The sequence below is a fragment of the Pongo pygmaeus genome, chromosome 7 (assembly GCF_028885625.2).
Source record: "Pongo pygmaeus isolate AG05252 chromosome 7, NHGRI_mPonPyg2-v2.0_pri, whole genome shotgun sequence".
In the NCBI taxonomy this organism is placed as follows: Eukaryota; Metazoa; Chordata; class Mammalia; order Primates; family Hominidae; genus Pongo; species Pongo pygmaeus.
Window position 1 is genome coordinate 32840995 of NC_072380.2, and position 13340 is coordinate 32854334.

General features: G+C 38.6%; 1 protein-coding gene across 11 annotated transcripts in view; it reads left to right on the forward strand.

Moving 5' to 3' along the window:
- NRG1 (neuregulin 1) overlaps nucleotides 1-13340 on the forward strand; it is a 1130429-nt gene that overhangs the window by 1050470 nt on the left and 66619 nt on the right. The window lies entirely within an intron of this gene.

A 13340-nucleotide genomic window follows, 5' to 3' on the forward strand; every position in this document is an offset into this window, starting at 1 on the left:
TTTTGAAGTAATTATAGGATCCCAAGAACCCTTAATTCCACTGGTCCCATGGTCTACTTATTCCCCCGCCCCCCGCAGCGAGTCCCTTACCCCGAGGCAGCTTCAGTGACTCCTCCACTCACCCAGCACCATGGGAAAATGTCTGCTGTGCTGCAGCCAGAGCAGACCTACTGTATTGCAAGTTTATCATGGCTGGACCATCCTCCAGAGATGTATGCCATAAGGACAATGGAGGCCTCAGCTAAGTACCTCCTGCTGCATTCATTCCCAGGGGAGTAGGTGGTATAGCTGCAAGACACGGAACACAACATTTTGGGCCTTGCTCCATTTTCTCTAGGCTTCAAAGCTCTGAGCCAGTGATAGTTTATAAAAGCCCAGGACTCCAAAGATTTAAAATCAGCACCTGTAGATCTCCTGGTGAAGATAAACTTCATGGGCATGTAAAGAAAGCAAGAAAGATACACACATAGCTTTTTTTTTTTCTTTTGAGTATCAACAGTAACCTTGAGCAGCATGACTCTTTATCAGGGCTCTTGATACTTAGGCTGAGCTGGTAATCACAAAGGAAAGAATTAGAAATTTAAGGTGATTTTATTTTATTTTATATTTTTAGTAGGAGTATCTGGCTGCTATCTAAGGAATCTCTTCTATTAGTTACATGGAAACTTGGAGATTTTATTGTTTCTCTCTCAGTGTGTGTGTGTGTGTTAGCCATTTATTAATCCTAACTCCCCCCAAAAAAGACAATCTATAAATTTCATTTTCACTCACATTAAAAGGTGAGATGCAGGCTGGGTGCTGTGGATCACACCTGTAAACCCAGCACTTTGTGTTGACTTAGTGTTATCTTGAATGAGGGCAGGCGGATCACGAGGTCAGGAGTTCGAGACCAGCCTGGCCAAATGGTGAAACCCCATCTCTACTGAAAATACAAAAAATTAGCTGGACATGGCGGGCGCCTGTGATCCCAGCTACTTGGGAGGCAGGAGAATCTCTTGAACCGGGAATGGGAGGTTGCAGTGAGCTGAGATTCTGCCACCGCACTCCAGCCCAGGCAACAGTGCCAGACTCCGTCTCAAAAAACAAAACAAACAAACAAACAAACAAAAATAGGTGAGATGCCAGTTCTCTTCCTGACTCTGCACTCCACGCAGTGCTCCATTTCCCCTATTGATAATATCACCCCAAACATACCTATTTTTCCAGGACCACATTTCTTCAAATTGCACTAGTCATGCTGTTAAGAAACACAGAATCTAAAAATGATATGAGAAAAAGAGAATTGCAATTGCAACCACAAAATTTTCTATATACTAGTGAATGGATAAAGATATTTATTGTGACACATTGAGCAATTTTTTTAAAAGTTCATGTACTCTTGCTCAACTGATTGAAACTTTGGGAAAATGTAACTTTTTGAGTTGTAAGATCATGCCAAAGTTAAATGAAGGAAGAACATCAAAGAAGTTATGGGAATTGTTGGTGTGATTAAATAGTTTAATTTGTATTTTTTTTTTCCTGCTGATTAGGGAGTTGTTACTGAAATACATCAGCAGGATCCTTCTTTTAGCTTTTCATATGAATATTTGGGTTGCTTTCTGCTTCGATAATTAAAAGCGAATTGTGTGTATCTTGTTTTCCCTAAAGAAAAGATGATATTGACTTTATCATGTCGTCATAATCTTCATAGCTAGTAGTGAAATACCTTTATTGAACATCCACCATATATATAAGACTGTTCTAATCTAAAACAACTCAATAAACCTTTAAGGTCCATTTCTTATTCTTATTACTTTATTTCCATAACTTAATTAGCCTTCAAAGCCCAATTCTAATATGCATAATGACTTGAAGTATTTTCCAAATACAATCAGTGATTTTTTTGTGTGTGCTGAGTGTTCTCAGGACAGGGTCAAAACTACCTATTACATACATTCACTATGAGAATTTAGCACAGTTGGACTCTGGCAACAGACGCAAAGATTTATTCTGTGTAGCTATTTTCTAGCCTGCTGGATTCCAGCCAGTTGCCTAATGGATCATGAGTGAGTCAGTTTCATTCAGCCTCTTAGCAAAGTCAATTTGTCCAGCAGCACACAATTTTCTGTCATGTAGGGTCTTTGCCTGGCATTGCTGTGACAAACACAGTCTAACTGTTTTGCTTCCCTAGATTCCAACTGAGCTTTGGCCCTGGAAAGCTGGCTTAGGTAATCAAAGTCCCCTCTAAGGAGAGAAAGATGGTATAATGAAGGCTTCCTGGAAAAATTAGACCCTACAATTTACCCATCTCCAAAAGTGGGTCATGGAACAAAAATATCCATGTATTAAATTGGATTAATATTTTTGTGTGCAACGAACAGCATTTGCCTTTTGATTACTTCGGGCCCAAATGAGCTTTCTCTTTTAAGCAGCAGAAAAATAACAAAAGCAGAGTACATCTGGAAGGGACAGAATAGTCACAGGCCAGTGTTACAAGAGTCAGTGTGGCACTTCTGAAGGAAATCTGCTGAGTGCATGGGATACTAGAGCACCATGATGGGCAGGAGGAGAAACACCCTCTTTCTCTACCTTCCTTCTCTACCACCACTCCTTTGAGATGGCCAAGTATGGAATTTCTCTGTCAGGGGTCCTTCCACCTGACATGTGCAGGTCCAGTTAGGTAGCTGAAAAGGACACATTACTACACTTATCAGGGTTCTCACTACAAGCAAATTTTCATAGTCCTTCTGGAAAGAAGCCACATCACCAAATGCCTTTGCCAGTAGCTGGCGTGATTGATTGTGGACAACGAAGAAGTCACTTATTCTTAAGGAAGAGACTGGAGTGAGGGTTGCTGTTTGCACATACATAAAATCTTAGAAGAGATACCAAAGCTACATTATGCAGAAAGATTATTATTTTAGCTAATGGCTCTGAGGACAACCTCATTTGTCTTCTCTATAGGTCACTCTTTTTTTTTTTTTTTTTTTTTTTTTTTGAGATGGAGTCTCACTCTGTCACCCAGGCTGAAGTGCAGTGGCACGATCTCGGCTCACTGCAACCTCCGCCTCCTGGGTTCATGCCGTTCTCTTGCGTCAGCCTCCCAAGTAGCTGGGACTACAGGTGCCCGCCACTACGCCTGGCTAATTTTTTGTATTTTTAGTATAGATGGGATTTCACCGTGTTAGCGAGGATGGTCTTGATCTCCTGACCTTGTGATCTGACCACCTCAGCCTCCCAAAGTGCTGGGATTACAGGCATGAGCCACCACACCCGGTCAGGTCACTCATTTTTTAAGTGAATATTTTCATTTCTGAAAAAAAAAAGCCTCATGTTTCCAAAGTGGCATAAAAGGTCCTGGTATGTAGAGTGTAGAACAGAGCCTCCTCCTTTTTAGCCAGTCTCTATTTCAGAAATCATTAGCTAGAACATATTTGGTCTGAAAAAAACTATGAAATTTTGATTCCCCTTGGAGAAAATGTACTTTGATGTATATATTAGTTTTCTTCATTTCCTTCCTCTGATACAGTAAAGTCTAAATTTTGTGAACCATTGTGAAATAAGGAGATATGCCCCCATAAACACAAACAATTTTCATTCCCTTGTTCCTACATTATGTTTGTTAGGAGTACGTAAAAGACAAGTTAGCTCTATAAACCCTCTTAATTTTGAGAAAGAGAAGCACAGCATTTTCCTCTTTGATTCTGTTTTGAAAGATTGCACATAATGATGCATACCTCATGCTTGTCTGCCTTCCCCTGGACTTTAATTTCTTCCTGTCCAGCCAAAGGAGAAGGTTTTTGGCTTGGTTTTAGCTGTGCTTCCATAGCTGCTACACATCAAACCTATCCTACCAGGTAGAGACTAGTGTATTCTTTTCACTGAGGGTAGATGGTCTTCTAACTTTAATCTTCCATTCTGCCTGTCACGTCTAGAATCTATCTGGTTAAAACTCACGTTTTAAAAATGCATGTCCTAAATTGTGTCCAACACTTGTTAATATCAATTATTATCATAATTTAAAGCCTAGATTGCAGATGTTCATCGTAATACTTTGCCAATATTCTTATGACTGTTTCTTTTTTCCCATAGATAAGTGTTCCAATTTAAGTGTGTTTTCCTTTCCAGAGTGTTCTATATGTAACTATTCTGACATTTCAGAGATTGTGCTATTACTAATATTTAGTCTCGTGAGGTGCTTCATTTTTTAAAGTATTCTTTATTGTGTTTTTTCTTCATGACCCATCATGGTGCTCGATCAGTTCCTTGTTTTTTCTTTTGAGCATGACTAATAATAATAAAGTCTGAGCTCTGGTCTCATATCACATAGTTTAATTGTATAAAACAACTATGAAGACCCACACTGACAAGATCCTGAGCCTAAATAAAATTAGGTCATGTCTAAAAGATATTGTCCTTTGAGTTAAGCAGAATGTGTGGGTGTGTGCACATGTGTGAGACAGAGGGAGAGTTTGCTCACACACAGCCTTGACACTGATAATATTTTCCCAGACAGCTTCTATTCAGTGACCTTGTAGTAAAATCAAAGGAGATTTGATGTGTGCTCATTTTACAGATTAGAATAGTAGAGCCCAGAGAGAGTAAGTTATTTGCCTGAAATCCCACAGCAAGGGTCCACGGGAGCTAGGACTCCGGCTTTCAGGACCCTCCTGGTTCAGTCCTCTTTACTTGAGTCAACTCTGACGGGACCTGGCATGGTGCCCTGCAATTACTCATGATGCAAAAGGTAAGAGCGGGTGAAATTTTAGCACACTGATCAATCTTGAGATACTAAAATATACCAGCAAAGTTGTGAACTCGAAAATTACTAAACAGGCTGGGCATGGTGGCTCATGCCTGTAACCCCAGCACTTTGGGAGGTCGAGGAAGGAGATTGCTTGAGCCCAGGAGTTTGAGATCATCCTAGGCAACAAGAACAACAACAACAAAAATAATTAGTTGGGCATGGTGGCGCATATCTGTAATCCCAGCTACTGAGGAGGCTGAGGCAGAAGAATCGCTTGGACCTGGGAGTTCAAGGCTGCAGTGAGCTATGATGGTGCCACTGCACTCCAGCATGGGTGACAGAGTGAGACCCTCTCTCAAAAGAAAGAAGGAAAGAGAGAGAGGAAGGAAGGAAAGAGAAAAGAAAAGAAAAGAAAAAGACTGAACAAAACTTGAGAAAAGCAATGTACCCTTATCACAGTTTTATGGGAAAGTACACAAATGAGTAAAATGCAAAATAATGGCATTTTCTATACTGAGAAATAGAGATACCACAGAGCAATCGAGGGAGAATTAGTTATTCTGTTCTCTGTTGGATTACAAAGCAGAATTCCGAAAAGCACACATTGTTTGACACGCAGTGTGAAGTTGCTTGACGTTCACTGTGATGTTGGCTGGGACACTGTGCCGGGTATGTGTGGGTCTCCAGATTCACCAAATGACACGTGGTCAGAAGGACCTTCTTTTTGCTAATGTCATTAAGTGCCATCTGTTAAAAATCAGGTGCTTACAAATGAGAGTATTTAAAGAATCAGAGGGAGCAAGGTATTATGTGTCCCCTTGTTATCAAACTGTAATATCCAAATAAGGATATAATCAAGCCAATTCTAAACAGTCCAAAGGCAAAACAAAAGAATGCGCTCAGTGCTTTCAGCCAGTGTCTGGATGCTAAAAATCAGACTGACTAGTCAATGAAAGCGACCACAAAATTAGATGATTTTGACCCAAAAGAATGCCTTGGCCTCCCTTCCCAGAGTGTTTGCCAGTTTTCCATGTCTGCTCTTCCCCTCTTCACCCCCAGCCCCAGGTGGAAATGAAGATGGTTTTCCATTTTGTTTTGAAGAGAGAGCTTCATGTCACTGATCTATAATGTGAAGGAAAATATCTTCATCAAAACCAACATTCTTAGGAATACATAGAAAATAAAAGACTACTCGTGTCTTAGAAAAGTTTTCCCAAAAGTTGGATCATGTTGGATAATGTTATGATCCTTTTCACTTTCAAAGTTCCCTAGTTCCCTTAGAGAGGGGAAAATTATATTACTGGTAGAAATCAACACTTCCTTTTATTTAGTGAAAAAGTGACACAGCACTCTTTAATTGAAACCTGTGTATCTTTGCCCTCCCCACTTTCTGCCTTTGCTTTTTCATTCACCTTTAACTCCTGCAGCAACAATAACCTCTGGGCTGTTCTGCATTAGAAAGAACTCAAGAGCCCTGCAAATTATAATTTCAGAAGTATTGATCATATTAAACAGCATCAAAAATTTTTACCACTTTTGCCTATACCTGCCCTTCTGACTTTTTTCACAAGTTCATTGAAGATGGAAGGCAGTAAAGCCTCGTGATTCTTTTCAGAAAGGTTAAAATACAATATAATCTATCTGTTTTTTGTTTTTTGTTTTTTGTTTTGGAGACAGAGTCTCGCTCTTGTTGCCCAGGCTGGAGTGCAGTGGCGCAATCTTGACTCACTGCAACCTCCGCCTCCCAGGCTCAAGTGATTCTCCTGCCTCAGCCTCCAAGTAGCTGGGATTACAGGCATGCGCCACTGCGCCCAGCTAAGTTTTGTGTGTTTAGTAGAGACGGGGTTTCACCCTGTTGCCAAGGCTAATCTCAAAACTCTTGACATCAGGTGATCCACTCACCTCAACATCCCAAAGTGCTGGGATTACAGGCGTGAGCCACCGCACCTGGCCAATGTAATCTATGTTTAAAGATGGTTTGCTATCCTGAATTGTGTATTTGGTGTAGGTTAATAGAGTGAAAGTCCTGTAAGCCATAGGATTAGATGGATGTTACCTGCAATTCAATTCCTTCTGTAGAGCAGATTTCATTGTCACATTAAACATTAGAGCTTAAGAAACAAGTTCTTCAGAGAAGTGGATTGGGAAAGATTGAAGTAGTATTGTGTGAGCTGAGCTTGAGTCAGCTATTCTGTTGGAGAATCCCTAGGTTACATCAGAGAAGACAGCCCTGGGCTAGTCACCTCTATGAGCTTTGTCATGCCTATAATTTTCATCACCAGTCAGTCCTTCAAATAGATATTTCTTAGAGATGCATGGGTAATTAGAGAAACTCTCAATTCACTTATTAAATTTTTCCTACTCATATCCAGAGTTAACTGCTCATTTTTGGCTTGAACAAATTAGAGGATTGCTTAGTGCTGAATACTTGCCTCTTTGTTCTAAAAGCTTGACAGAGCTTTCTTATTGGCCTATATGATAATGTTGGACAATCTTCAAGTGTCTACAGTCTTTGCTGGGGCTGGTATAGTGCTCCAGCATAAATGCATAAATGTGTAATGCAACGGAATTTCAACTCAGTGATAAAATTCTCTAAAAGAGAGAACTAATTAATTTTAGAGCCAGAAAGAGGCCTGTATCCAATCTATTTATGTATGTGCTAGAGCTGGTTACTATAGAGCAATTAGAGACCAATTAAAAGACATGGCGATCACTTCACATTGAGCTGTCTTACAGAAATAAATTGCAGAAGCAGATAAGATTTTCACAAATCAGTGCAGTATGGCCTTGTTACTTTTTATAGCATCTGGATTATGGCTTAGACTTATTAAGAATTAGAAAAACAAATTTCAGTGCCATCACTGATATCTCAATATAATATGGGACAAGCTGTTAGACATCAATATGATGAAAAATGGCCGGCCATGGTGGTTCACGCCTGTAATCCCAGCACTTTGGGAGGCCGAGGCAGACAGATCACGAGGTCAAGAGATTGAGACCATCCTGGCCAACATGGTGAAATCTCGTCTCTACTAAAAATACAAAAATTAGCTGAGCATGGTGGCACATGCCTGTAGTCCCAGCTACTCGGGAGACTGAGGCAGGAGGATCGCTTGAACCCAGGAGGCAGAGGTTGCAGTGAGCCGAGATTGCACCACTGCACTCCAGGCTGATGACAGTGAGACTCCATCTCAAAAAAAAAAAAATTATGAAAAGGTAACCGCAATTTTCAATGAGTAAGCACATAAGTAAAAGATAAGGAGAGAATTGCCTCTTTTCTATCGCGTTCAAGGAACAGCTGGAAAATGGAAGAAACATAGAAGGAGAGAAACATCACGAAATACGTATTAGTGATTCCACTCTAGGAAAAGTTCATTACAGGAGAGTCATGCAGGCAGACAGGATCTTCTCAGTATCAAGGACTGATTTTGATAATGTGCCCACATTTCAGCGAGGGCATTTTAAGACACAAGCACAGCATTAAGGTGTTTCAATAGCAGACATACCTGTCTTTATTGCAGTGGGGAGAAAGCCGAGGCTCATAAAAGAGGCATGAGCATTCACGGGAAGGAAGAATGACCAAATAAAGGCCTAGGAGGAGGTGAGCTGGGAACTGTACAAGGGAACAAAGGCCCCTTCTTCAGTTGATTTCAGGGTGGCCTTAGCACCAGTGCTTGGGGAAGAATGGCTCACATCCTCTATGGCTTACCCTATTCTTCCAAGGCTAATTTTGGAGACTTTCTAGTCTTTCTTTTGGGATCAAATATATCATGAAATTGAAACAATAAAACTGCCCCCCATAGAGCTGTTACTTGGTTTTCACTTTTCATATAATATTAAAATCTCAGGACTAGGAGCGATTTCCAGAAGCTATTAAGTCTATCCACTACCTCCAGACAGAACTTCACCTAGATAGACTAAGGAAATATATTCCTTATTGAAAGTATATTCTACCTCATTCATTTACAAATAAGGTGTAAGCCTTCCTGGAAAAACATTCACAAGTGCCATTATAAATGCTTCTACAGATAAAGACCTTAAAGCTAACCCAAAGTTATTTTGCCACATATACTTAGATATCTTAAATGAGTAATATGCGTTCTCTCGATTCCATCCTTGTGAATTTGCATTTGGGTTTCCACTTCTTCAAAAGAGAGTGCGTTTGTTCCATGGCCAATTAGTTTGAAAGTATGTATGAGTAATTTTGCATGGATAAAAACTAACCATGCAACTTTAACTCTGCCTTTAATTAAGTAATCATTAAAAATGAAACTTGTCTACTTCCTCCTGTTCTGTAGTTGACAGTGATTGAGGGGCTTGGTATGGTTGTAGTGGCACAAAAATGGAAATCAGTAAATTAGAGCAGTTGTCAGACCCAGATTCTGATTAGCTAAACAGCTTGCCTGGGTTAGTGATTAATGCAGTTGTAGGGAATGAAATCTGCTTTCCTAGAAAAGTCAGTAGAGAACGTTTAATGGAGTAGAATTATGTGACAGTTGTCCGGTTGTGTGAACCATTTTTGAACTTAGTCAAATGCAGATGTAATTTTATATTGAGACTTTAAAAAGAATGGAAAAATGGCTTCAAACATAGGAGAACAAAATTTTCTGCTTTCTTTGTTTACTTCTTGTTTTATGTCACCACATAAATGTGATTGGTACAGCTTTTGAGATTATTAGTTTAGAATTTCTTACCCTTTGTTGTCTTGAGCCATCTTTTCTCTAGAAACATGCTAATATTACAGATGGTTCAAATGTTCCTATAATGTCAATGTGTAAATCCATATTGAGCAATGTAGAGGTCTGGCTGTGAATAGGACAAAGAAAAAATTAAGAAAATATTTAAATGTACATACCTCTTTTTCTAGGATTTAATAACTCAAATTGTTTATAAAATGTTATTAACAACTTTATTAAAAGTATAAGTTACATGTTATAAGATTCACACTTCAAAGTGTACGATTCAGTGTTTTTAGTAAAGTCACAATGTTGTACAACTCATTACCACTATCTGACTCCAGGATATTTTCCTCACTCCAAAAACAAACCTCATACCCATTAGCAGACCCCTCCCATTTCCTCTTTCCACCCTTTCCCCAGCTATTCAAGTTATTTTTTAAGCAGATGTTCTGATTAAAACTCTGTATCTGTCTTTGGTGCTTTAGCTAGCAGGAAAAAAAATGAATATAAAACAATTGCCTCCCCATATATATTAGTATATATAATTTATTAGAATGGTTTTCATTTCACTTTTAATGAAATAATACTGAAATTTCAATATGTATAACTGGTAAAATAATTTCGGCAATACTGTGAGTGAAATGATAGGGCAAAAATGAATGCTTTTCTTTAACTCACAATTGATACAAACAAAAAAATCAAAGGATCTAGTCAAGTCGAGGGTAAATTCTCTTAAGGAAATAACAGGTAATTACTTTTCCTTGAGTGTAAAGACACTTATATGTATTTATTAACACATACATAGAACTTAGATAAGAATTATCTTTAAAAATATGCATCCTTTCCAAGTCTTTGCTATTGTGAATAGTGCCACAATAAACATACGCGTGCATGTGTCTTTATAGCAGCATGACCTATAGTCCTTTGGGTATATACCCAGTAATGGAATGGCTGGGTCAAATGGAATTTCTAGTTCTAGATCCCTGAGGAGTCGCCACACTGACTTCCACAAGGGTTGAACTAGTTTACAGTCCCACCAACAGTGTAAAAGTGTTCCTATTTCTCCACATCCTCTCCAGCACCTGTTGTTTCCTGACTTTTTGATGATTGCCATTCTAACTGGTGTGAGATGGTATCTCATTGTGGTTTTGATTTGCATTTCTCTGATGGCCAGTGATGGTGAGCATTTTTTCATGTGTTTTTTGGCTGCATAAATGTCTTCTTTTGAGAAGTGTCTGTTCATGTCCTTCGCCCACTTTTTGATGGGGTTGTTTGTTTTTTTCTTGTAAATTTGTTGGAGTTCATTGTAGATTCTGGATATTAGCCCTTTGTCAGATGAGTAGGTTGTGAAAATTTTCTCCCATTTTGTAGGTTGCCTGTTCACTCTGATGGTAGTTTCTTTTGCTGTGCAGAAGCTCTTTAGTTTAATGAGATCCCATTTGTCAATTTTGGCTTTTGTTGCCATTGCTTTTGGTGTTTTAGACATGAAGTCCTTGCCCATGCCTATGTCCTGAATGGTGATGCCTAGACTGGATTAAGAAAATGTGGCACATATACACTATGGAATACTATGCAGCCATAAAAAATGATGAGTTCATGTCCTTTGTAGGGACATGGGTGAAATTGGAGATCATCATTCTCAGTAAACTATCGCAAGAACAGAAAACCAAACACCGCGTATTCTCACTCATAGGTGGGAATTGAACAATGAGAACACATGGACACAGGAAGGGGAACATCACACTCTGGGGACTGTTGTGGGGTGGGAGGAGAGGGGAGGGATAGCATTGGGAGATATACCTAATGCTAGATGACGAGTTAGTGGGTGCAGTGCACCAGCATGGCACATGTATACATATATAACTAACCTGCACATTGCGCACATGTACCCTAAAACCTAAAGTATAATAATAATAAATAAATAAATAAATAAATACATACATACATACATACATAAATACATAAATAAAAATATGCATCCTTTTAAATTTATTCAACTAGTATTTTCTTTTCACTACAAATACAATAAATCCTGGTTTTGCTTGCCTCCGCTAGTTGATATCTTGAGTTAATCCTACACATCAGCTGAAAGAATAGAGTTAAAGTTTATATCTATGAATAGAAGGACTTGATAAACTATTTGATAATGTAAATAAGAGTAGAAAGGGAATGTGTAGTGTATTATGCTAAGATAGTATATGTAATTCATGTGAGTGAGCACACTGATACATTTTAAGATAAGCAAGCGCCATATTAATGCATATTCTTCCCTGATTCCTTTTCATCCCCTTTCCCTTCCTTTCCTCCCCTGTCCCATCCTCTTCCCTTTAGACCCTTGTCACACTGGCCTGCATTCACTTACTGGAACTGGCTATGTCCCCTCCTGCCTCTGGGTCTTCAAGCAAGGCCTTTCCTCTGCATGTCTAGACCCAATCCACACACCTCCCACACCATGCTGGCCCTTTGCTGTCTTAAATTAACTTACCATCCTTCAAATTTCAACTCAGTAGTAGTTTCCCTAGAAGCCTTTTGCAGCTTTCCAGAAGTCAGGTCCTGTTCATGTTCTCAGAGCACCCTGATTTTTTGGAAGTAGCATTCATGCTCCTATCCTCATCTTCTCTATTTTCAAAGAAGGATCAAAGAATGTATGTATATTCTAATATATATTGTGTAAGTATACTAATGATTCAATATCTTTTTAGAAAATCTGCAATTTTGGACTTTTTATTAAGTCAGACATCTTTTGCTTCTGAGAAATCTGAACTATTTTCTCTTGTTATGACTGTGACATTCATTCCATGTGTTGAAATCAAGACACAAGAATGCAAGAAATGATTACTTGCCAGTAATTACCCAGTTTTCACTATTAAAAAGCCTGGCATTGCTCTCCCAGAAGAATAACAACTCAGTGATAGAGGGATGTAAAGACCATGGGGCCAGCATATTCGAAGGTGATTTTTAAATATTAATTATTGTGGTCTTCAATGTGAGTAAGCCTGCATTTTTCAAAAGGTTTCATATCTTACAAACCCCTGATTTCTCCCTTTATTAAAATCTATTTTGAAGTAGGCCAAGCTGTCAACTAAAGTGAATGTTTTCAACTAAAAGATGATTCACTTTCTAACTTGACAAAAATAAATGGAGAAAATTATAGATTATAGATCAATTATCACTTTCTAATTTATTTCTGTGATTTCACCCTGATTTATTCCATGAACAATTTAAGATATTTTAACTATCCGACATTCATTTAGTTGAACAAAAAGAAAACGTGTATGGTACACCTTGGTAAATAAGGGACCCCCTTAAACTGAAACTTTCCCAAGTACATTTGAAAGTCCATAAACTGACAATGGATACCAAGATCATGAGATCACAAATGTGACTTTTCCTTAAGATTTCATCACAAGATAAATCAAAGTGCTAGGAATTGTATTTTCTCTTTTCCTAGTAATCAAGTATCCTTCTCAGATGACTCTTTTTGTAAAAGTAACAACTTCTCATCTTTGAGACTTGTCTCACATACCGAATATCAAAAATGGAAAATCTTTGAATTCTTTTTCCTGTTGTGGGAATACGAGTCATTTATAACAACAACAAAAAAATCAATAGGAAATGGATGGTTTAGGGAAGTGTATCCTGAGTGCTGTCTTTAAGGCATTGATTGGAGACTGCCCACATCTAAAAAATGACTCTAGGACATCACTCTCATGTATTTCCGTGAAGAAGCTGGTGGAAAAATGTGTTTTCTTCTAAAAGGCTATGTGTGGGACGTGTGTCAGTGTTCACATGTGCCTAATAGTCATACATAAAATCACACTTGTATGAAAATCAAGTGAATCTGCTGAAATAAACAGCAACCCATGTTTGGGCATTTGTGTTGGTAGAGATTGGCTTTTAAAGGAGAATGGATTAATATATGATTCTCTTGTCGG